General features: G+C 54.6%; 1 long non-coding RNA gene across 2 annotated transcripts in view; it reads left to right on the forward strand.

Annotated features, from left to right (window-relative positions):
* LOC112550915 overlaps positions 1-9,177 on the forward strand; it is a 46,450-nt gene extending 37,273 nt beyond the window's left edge. Inside the window, exons 5-6 of one of the 2 annotated variants that reach the window (XR_003094988.1) lie at positions 578-931; positions 9,099-9,177. This is a non-coding gene — a long non-coding RNA (uncharacterized LOC112550915). The remainder of the gene's footprint in view (positions 1-577; positions 932-9,098) is intronic. The other variant, XR_003094987.1, reaches the window with a different exon arrangement.

Below are 9,177 nucleotides of genomic sequence, written 5' to 3' on the forward strand. Positions count from 1 at the left end.
TTCAAAGGGCAAATCGAAACCATCCCAACTGGATTATTTTGGGACAGTCTCATGATTTTTAAGCCAGTCATGTTATTTTTAGCTTACCATTGAATTTTTTGAAAGCTTGAGGTTGACCATACGTTGGAGTTATAATAGAAGCTGGTTGGCTCTACGAAGCCCCCGCAGGGAAGAGACAGACCCTCCCTCGAAGTGGTTTCTGTCAGAGACAGAACAGGTGCGGGGTGGAAGGAAAAGTGCAGGGAGGCAAGGTGACTGGCTCAAGGTTACCCGGCAGGTCAGTGGCAGAGCTGCGAATACAGGCTGGTTCTCCTGCATGCTGGACAGCTATGGTCCATCTGACCACAGCAGCTTTGTCCTAGGCAGAAGTGTGGTTGGAAATGAAGAGCATTGGCCGGACCATGCTTTAGGAAGGTGGCCCATGTCCACTAACCCAGCCTGTGCGGTGGTTGGTCATGAACCCTGCCCCCGGAGCGGGGCATCCGTCTGTGTAGATAACTGGTGTATTTGATTTTGGTTTGTCTTCAATTAACAGAATCCGTAGCGGTCTGTTATTCTTGACTTCTGTGACCTGCAGATCGTGCCAGGCTTGAGGCAGCCTTGGACATCCGGCCCAGACGAGGACAGATCGTGTCCCCGAGCCCCACGTCATGACCCCCAACGCAACCCCAACACCTGTTAACAATCCTAGGTGCATTGGTACAAAACCCAAGTGCTTGGAGAAGCTGCTCGATTTGACATGCTCTCATCAGCTAATCCAGCGCTGACCCTGCCTGGCGGCTGTTGGATCTGTGGGCACCTTGGGTACGCTCCTGCAGTTGAATCGGCCCCCCAGGCTTGAGTCTCTTCTTCTGAGGTGAGGTGTTGCGTTGGGTCCTGTGCTCTCTCTCCTGTGCCTGAATGGACTTTCCTTTTTCCTGGGGGAAACAAGGTTTGTTTGTTTTTTTTAATTATAGCTTTTCTCTGCATTGGGCAGTTTTCAAATTCTGTCTCAGCTGTTTTGTTAAGAAAACGAAACAACCATCAGACTGGCCCATTGTATTAATAGCTTTTATTGTGCGGGTGGCAGTGGTCTGTAGAATAGTCCTTTATAAGGTTTACAATAGGTAGCCTGGACGTTGTTTCCAAAATGCATTGTCGTCACTGCTTGTGTTTCAGTACCACCTCCGGGGCCTAATCCCGCTCGGGGCCATATTGTGCTGGGCGGTGCAGGCCCAGATCTCTGTTTTGTGGTTCACGTTGCAGGGAAGGCTGTGTTGATTTGCATAACTTCAGCGAGTTGCAAGGTCTGATGGGTTTTGTTTTTTCCCCCTTCAGTCACGGCCCTCTTCTTTAGCACTTAGCTTTTCACCTGTCCCTGATCTGCAGGAGCTTTCGTCATAGACGGCCAGCTCTGTTCCTGTGCGCGTGCAAACGGGTCTAGTTAAAACCAGGCTGAATATTTCAGCTCGTTTTGACTGTAAGGAAAAATTTCATCCGTTTCATAGGCAATGAGGATTGGGAGGGACCTCAGGAGGTCGCATCTAGTCCAACCCCCTGCTCAGAGCAGGACCAGCCCCAACAACATCATCTGTTTAAGCTCAGACTTAAGGGTTTGTTGCTGTTTTTAGAAAAGTAATGTGGTTTGAGGAAACTTTTAGATCAAAAGATTTCCCCCTTTCCCCCACCCCTGTGTGACTCAAGCATCCAGACCAAACTGACTGGAAACAAAGGTGAAGTAGAGGAAGCCGGTCGGTCTTCAGTGTAAAACGCCCTAAACAGCCAGAGGGACCGATGAAAACAAAATCTATCTTAATTATTCTTTCCTTTTGGTTGTAACGACCTAGAAGCATACGGCGGAGATGCTCTTGTTGTTAGATGTGCTTTTGCCCCGGTATGTCCCTGTTGAAAGTCCAGATCAGCTTGGGGTGGGGGGGAGGTGCTGCCTGCTGTCGTGTGCAATTGTGTGTGCGAGGAGTTATTGAAAGCTGGCCACGTGCCACGGCATCTTTGCCGGGCCGCGGCTCCAGGGCTCGGCGTGATTACATAATGCTCTGCAGCAAAGAAAATCCAGACTCTGTCCCCAGCACTTCCCCGGCTTTCGGTTCCTGATTTAGCTCCTTGGCAAAATCTTGGATTTCTTCCTTCCTCCACCAAAGGGCGAAGCATCCAATGGAGAGGAGTGCCGACGCAGCACCGGCCAATGCGGGGCGGGCTACTTGGGAGGGAGGCCAGCGTAGAGCCGAGAGCAGAGAAAAACATCAAGTCATATGACGGCTGTAAAAGAGAAGCGAGCCGCCGACCTGTGAATTGTTTGGAGAAGGAAGCCCTGCTTTCCCCCCCACTTCCCCCACAGCTTATGCATATGCTTCTCGTTTCTTAGCCCCGAAATCCTTCTCTTGCCATGAATTATTGATGCAGGGTCACTAGCATTTCTCCAGGAATTGTTTTCTTTTAACAATGATCCCTCCTGAATTTTTTAAGCCAGCTATTAACTTGGAAATCCAAACAAAGTTGCCGGTTTCTGATTTCAGGGTTCGGTTTGTTCTGACCCCTGGGGAAGGGGAGGACGTGGGCTGTGGCGAGCGCCGGCGTTTTTAAGGATCCGGTCCCTGATTCGGTGGCTGCGCATTGCTGAGTTGGGGCGGAGGTAGGACGAGAATATCGGGGGACTGACACCCTTGTTTCTGATTCTTCGGAGAAACGTCAGCTCAGCAGTTCGGAGGTGAAGCCCTTGCGCCCGTCGCACCTCGGCTGAAGGAGACCCGGGAATCCCTGGGGTTTCATCTGTGCCTCGTTCCCTCGGCTCCTTCTCGGTGCTCGGCACGCGTGGGGCTGGGGTCCAGCGAGACCGCGGACAGCTAAGCACGGGGTCGAACACTCTGCGTAGCGAGATTGGTTCCTCTTGTCCCTGTTCATAGTGGACCTTGAACCATTCGTGCATTTGGAGATGCTGCAAGGGCCCAAGGGGGCATCTTTAATAAGGGTCCGGTCCGGTTCTAGGGCAGAGTCCTTCCATTGACTTGAGCCGGCTCCACGAGCCCACCGCAGAGCAGCACCCGCCTGTGCCAGTCCCCTCTGCACCAGCACCGCAAACCTGGGAGGAGCGGCCAGGTGCAGAAGTGCGTCCTGGGATTTCTGAAGCACCTGTTCCCGCAGGCTGCCATAGCCTCTGGGGTGATTTCCAGACGGCTGGCTAGGAGTTTGGGGACGTGTGGCTGTCCTGGTCTCCTTAACACTTTCAGTGTCCAGGCCATAGGAGGGGGAAGTGCTAGGGCTGAGCTGATGACCTTGTCCCAAGCAGCACAACCAGTGTCTGCCCCCTTGGGACCTGCCTTAGCGTGGGGCTAGCTGGTCCATGCGAGGTGGATCCTGCTAACGAAGGACGCCTCCTTCTCGCTGTCACCAGCTGTCCCTCCGAAGGCAGGGTGGTGGTCTCCATAGACCTGGAGCCCATCATGTGGGGAAGAGCTGGGGCTGGGGCAGAGCGGTCTGACTCAGGGAGGCCAGGGACGGCTCTCAGAGCGCTGCCTGCGTGTCTCAGATATGCCCAGACTCCTTGATTTTTATTTTTTTTTTTTGGTCTTTCCCCTGTGCTGCAGCTTGGGAGGGGGGAGCAAGCAGACACCAGCTGTCTGTTTCCCAGGCAGCCCTTGCCTGCGTACGGTGCAGCATGGCACCGAGCTCTGCAGCAAGCACACACGAATAGAGGATCCTCCTGAAGCCTTATGTAACCGGAGGCAGTGATGTCATCGGGAGAGCACTCGGTGAGACGACAGCGCGAGGCACGGCCCGCGACTGTCCCCCTCCCTGCGATCATTACTCCTGCTGTCACTTATGCAGAGGCTCGGGATGCTGCCTTTGCTGCCTTGCCCCACTTCACCTGCCCCATACCCAGAAGCGTCTCCACCCTGGTGAGCTCGGGGACACCGTGGATTCCTCATCGCTGTGCGCAGCGTCACAGAGGTGGAAGGTCCCTGGCCTGGATCCCGATACTCACGGGCCCCCCTGTCCCTAGGTCAGCTGCCATCAGGAGGAGCAGTCGCTTGCCGAAGGAGTGCAGCAGGCAGGGCCCAGCAGAGGCATATTTGAAGGCAAGGGCACAAGAGTGCTGTGATCCCTGGGCTTAGGACAGTGGGGCCCTCTTGTGCCAAGGCTAATTTTTGCCCAACATTTTGGAAAAAAAACCAAGACCAAGCTCCCCGTGCTGGGGGAGGTAGTTAGTCTTGTTAGTTTTTGCAGGTGGCCATGGTTAGCTCAGACCAGGGGCTCCAGCCTGCCAAAGAAGTGGGAGTGCACCCCAGCTCTTTGTGGACTGAACAGAGGAGCATGTGGGACCTGGGATACGTCTCCTTTCGATCCTTCAAGCACGTGGCCCCTGGTCCCTAGAGATCTGGGCAGGGTTGTCACAAAGCAGATGGATCCAGACCACCGTCTGGTCATGCCTGTGTTGCACAAGCACCTGAACCTCATCCTCTTTCCGGGAGTAGATGGAAAGAAGTGGGAGAAGGCTGGCTGCGGGAGGAGCAGCAGAGAAATCCCTGCCTCTGCTACTCTGAGCATCCATGCCCACGCGCAGTCAAAGCCTCGATGGGCCTGTGACCAGGGGAAGGAGGGGGCTGAGCCCGCCTGCCTCCTGGAAGCCGTCTTCGTCAGGGAAGAGAGCGTCAAGGAAGATCCCCGCTGCCCCATGTCTACCTGACCCACAGTGAATAACACAGGCTCAGCCCACATCCAGCACTGGGATCCTCCAGAGTCTGATTCTCCTCCTTCCCTAGGGTTCAACGCGAGGAGGAAAGGCAACCCTTTGGTCTTGATCTCAGTTGATTCTCCACTTGCTAAACTGTCTGCTTAGAGCTGGGTCTCCAGATGCGAAGTGAGCTCAGTGACATGCATGCAAACCCAGCTGGCTCCTGTTTGCTGCCTGGCCAGGGCTGGGACGTTTCTTGAGTGTAAGAGTTGTCACCTTGCCATGAAGCACTGAGTAAAAGGACCTGCAGCGATAGGGATGCATCATCGGTGACCCTGCAACCTCCCTTTGACTAGGTATTTGAGCTTTGCTGACCTGCTCCTGCAGCACTGTGCATTGATAACCATGGCTTTGAGTGATAGTCATCTGTCACCGTTTCGGAGCCCCATTGGCATTCTTTGGCTTAATAAGCGTTAATGAACAGCTCAGCTACGCCCTGCAGAAACGAACGGTTACAACAGCTTTTGGGAGCTAAAAGCAGGAGTGGGGTTGGGAAAGAAGGAGAAATGGATACCTCTCAGACACCACTGGAGGGGAAGGATGGGCTGGTGAGGATTTGGCCTCACCTATGCACAAAAGTGTTGCTGCTCTTCTGTTACTAGTCTAGGCAAAGAGGTACAACCCCCACGGTGGGGACACGGCTATGTTGGGGAGGAGGGTTGGCTGAACGGGTGTGCCTGTGGGGCAGGGATTAAACCATGCTGGCACAATCGCCAATATATGTGCATCTATGCTGGGAGCTGCACTGGGATGACTGTTGCAGTTGAAACAAGGCAGGGTGGGTTATGCTGGTTCAAAACCTGTCTGCCAGTGAAGCCAGAGATCATCCCATCCAAAAGTGTGTGGCTACTCCTGTCTCAGTGATTGGGTGTAGGCAAGTGGACAAACTCCTGCAAGGTGGAGGAGAGCGGGGCTTTGCCGCATCCTGGGAACTGCTGTGGTCGTGCTCCCACCCAGCGGTCAGTGAAAGCCAACCCCGGGGGAGCTGAGCCCTCGACAAGGGAGAGGCTCCTTGCTGTTAAGCCCATTCCAGTGGAGCAGAGCTACCCCAAAACCAGCCCCTCTTCCCGTGTCCCAGGAGAGCCCCGCACCCATTCAGCCATGTCCCTGGCAATACCAGTGCTGTGTTCTCGGATGGACGAGGCCTCAAGCGGCTGCAACCTGTGTCGGGCCCTCGGCGGGATCTCCATGCAGCAGCTCCAGTCACCGGTGTCCCATAAGCTGAGGCTGGCATCGGTGTGGCTTTGTTATGCTGCTCAGCATCGTGACTTGGCTGTTTCTTTGCTGACGGCCCTGGGTGATCTTTTGGCTGCTTCGCTGCAGAGAATGCGGATCTACAACGGCCGTTGAAGAGGCAGATCAAAACACGGTCTTTCCAAATTTGGGAGGGCAGGGGTCTCTGACACTGGTCATTACCTGGCTCATGCTGGGAGAGGCTGTCTACACGTCTTCCTGACCTAGCCAAAACCCTAGCTCGTATTCACAGCGTCTTCCCATGGCTGTGCTAGCAGTAACAATGTGGTCTTCCCCAAGCATGGATAGTAAAGGAGGATGCTTAGGGCAGGGTTTGGACTATACTGGAGACAGGCTTCACCTCCATGACTTGTTCAGAGCCACCCTCTGCTGCGAGTCTTAAGGGATAGCCTCTGTTTTCTCTTGCAAATGGGTCTGGAAATTGCTGTCATTTGCTGTTGCATTTTGTATGGTAATATGTCCCAAAGCCCCCAAGCTGAGATGGGGCTGCATTGCGCTAGGGGCCGTATGTACAAATAGGCCCGGCCTCAGATCTTAGAGCCAGATCCTGTTAGGCGCCCAAGTGTGATCCTGTTCTGCTCTGCTCCTCCTTGCTGTGTGGAGTGACTTGGTCTTAAGGCTGGGAAACTAGCACGCTATGCAAGTAGGTGTGTTTAGTGGTTCTTCAGGCACCTGAGCAGGGCGGGATAGGATTGCTCTTAGGCACTTATTAGGTGAAGCAGGACCTGGTCCTTACATAACAGACAGGAAATGTCGCTGTCCCAGTGGGACAGGCCTTGAGACTGCGAGCTTGTCTTTGCTGCTGCAGTCTAATTCTAGCACGGCCCGTGCCAGAAGTCCTCAGGCCTGGGAGAGCGGGGAGTGAATCTCAAGCTGGCCCAGCGTGGGGCAGGGGCTGATGCTCGAGTGGGCGCTCCAGTGACGACACTACTGTGCCGTGCTGCAAATGCTGCCACTGCTGGCTTGCAGTGTTCGAGCAAAGCCGGCATGAGCTGATGCTGCGGTGAGGACAAACCTCCAGGGCCTGCCCCAGCCCACACTGGACGTCTGCGGCAGGGCAGAGGATTGACTTTTGGTGTCTTCAGAGTCCCCAGCCAGAGCGCTGACCAGGAAACCTTCCTGGGGACACGGCGACAACCCTCTGCTCTGGGCTGGCCTGGCTGCAAGGGGCAGCAAAAATGCTGGGAAGCTCCCAAGGAGCTGGGCTTTCCCAGTGCTCAGAGCCCAGTCCTGCAGCCCTCCTCCCAAGTGACCAGTTTGCAGGTCACTGCCCAGACTCCTGAGCGATGAATCGAACCACAGCCCAGCTCCCAACTGGGGCAGACTCCTCCAAGCCTGGTCTGGGCATCCCCACGACGTACTGGTCCAGTACCTGTTGCTGGGCAGGCCTGGGGAGCTGCTGATCTGCATGAAACTGGCCCATGCGGCTGGTTTGCAAAGGAGCAAAAGCCCCTTGTCAACAGCGTGGATTAAATGTCAGCGGATCTCAGCCTGGGAAACAGCTGAGGGGGTGAAACGTGTGCGCGCTCATCAGTTGAGATGTTTTTGACTTTTTTCAAAACGCCGTTTCTGAACGTTTGCCGAAACGCGCGGGTCCCCCCGCAGCAGCCCTGCTTGCCAAGGCTTAGCCCGAGGCAGTGCGCGCCGCTGAGTGATGGACCTTTTGTAAGAGGCTTCATAATGGAGACCCTGCCGAACCCATCGCTGTAGCACTGCTGGTGGGTGCCGCTCCTCCCCTGACAGTTCATCAGCAGAACCCCTGACCCTTCCCCCCCTTAATCATCCTTGCCTGTCACCGACATAATTGCGTGATTACCAGTCCCTCTCCCCCACCCCTTTCAGCCCCCACACAATAGTGAATCTCGGCTACAAAATGGAAATGAACCATCCAACTAATTTCCACCCCCCTCCCCTCCTTGCATTCAGCCGGATTGACCGTAGCCAGTCTCTTTGTGCATGTGTACGGGGCGGGGGGGGCTTTCAAGGCTGGAATACCTTGAGTGTGAGCGGATCGGCTGATGTCATTGTGTTATTGATTCGGGATTGCAAGTTCAGCCATAAATCATTAATGGAGGGGCTGGAAAAAAACACTTTATTGTTTTCCATAAATCTGCTAACTCTCAAATGCAGGCTACAAAGGTTGGGGGTCGGGGGGCACAGGGTGGTTTCCCTGCGTTGTTGGGGAGGGTGGATGCTTGGGGGTCTCTGTCTGGATCGTTCGCTTTGTTTCGGACGAAAGCGAGCAGCGCAGTGGTGTTATGCAGTGATAGTCTGGAGTGCAGTGGACCCAGTGCTGCTGAATCGCCAGGGAGCTCATCGGGAGGGTGTGTTGTGAAGGTAGGAACAGATGGGCAGAGGGCCCGGGGCTCTGTTGTTCCTACCTAGAAAACTTGCACTAACAGGCAGATCTCAAGTGCAGGGATAAGAAAACACAGTCCTGCCTTTATTGGGCACTTGGAGATCTTGAGTGGCGTGGGCACAGCAGCCCCATTAGTGGGACTGACGTCTGACGCCCACATTGGGCTGACGGTCTTGCTGCTGTCCATTAGGCTCTCTGATCCGGGTAGAAAAAACAAGAGATGGGGTGTCAATGTGCTATAGCGATCCACATGTATTATAACACTGGCTTTTCCCTAACTGCTAATGTGCCAAAGGGAGAGCACAGACCAACCGCAGCCTGACGAAGGGTGTTTGTACCCGAATGCTTGCAAAGAAGAATTTTTCCAACTACTTGAGTTGGTCTAATAAAAGATACTGGATTTACCCAAAGATCCTTGCTGCCTTGGCATTGGACATTTGCAGGCACTTTGATCTGGGGCTCTGCCCACTTGAGAGGTGAACTGAGGGGGTTGCTCAGAGCACTGCCCCTTCCTAGAGCGCATCCAGCTGAGAGAGATTATCAGAGCAGAGGGCAAGAAATAACTGGTGCTTGCTGCCGAGTAGCTGGTGTTTGCAGTATAAATGTTTCAATGACTCAGCGCAAGGCTGTTTCAGGACCCCGCTGGAAACAGGGATGCGTGTAGAAGGAAGCGTCTGGGGAAGCTGGAGGGAAGAGGGGTGAGTCTGTGTCCCCGTGTAGCCATGCTGCGCTAACCCCTCTCTCTCCCCCCCGCAGGCGAGCTCACCTCCGCCTGTGTTTAGAGCGCTTAAAAGTTCTGATACCACTAGGACCAGACTGCACCCGGCACACGACG

The sequence above is a fragment of the Alligator sinensis genome, unplaced genomic scaffold (genome assembly GCF_000455745.1).
Source record: "Alligator sinensis unplaced genomic scaffold, ASM45574v1 scaffold559_1, whole genome shotgun sequence".
NCBI lineage: Eukaryota > Metazoa > Chordata > Crocodylia > Alligatoridae > Alligator > Alligator sinensis.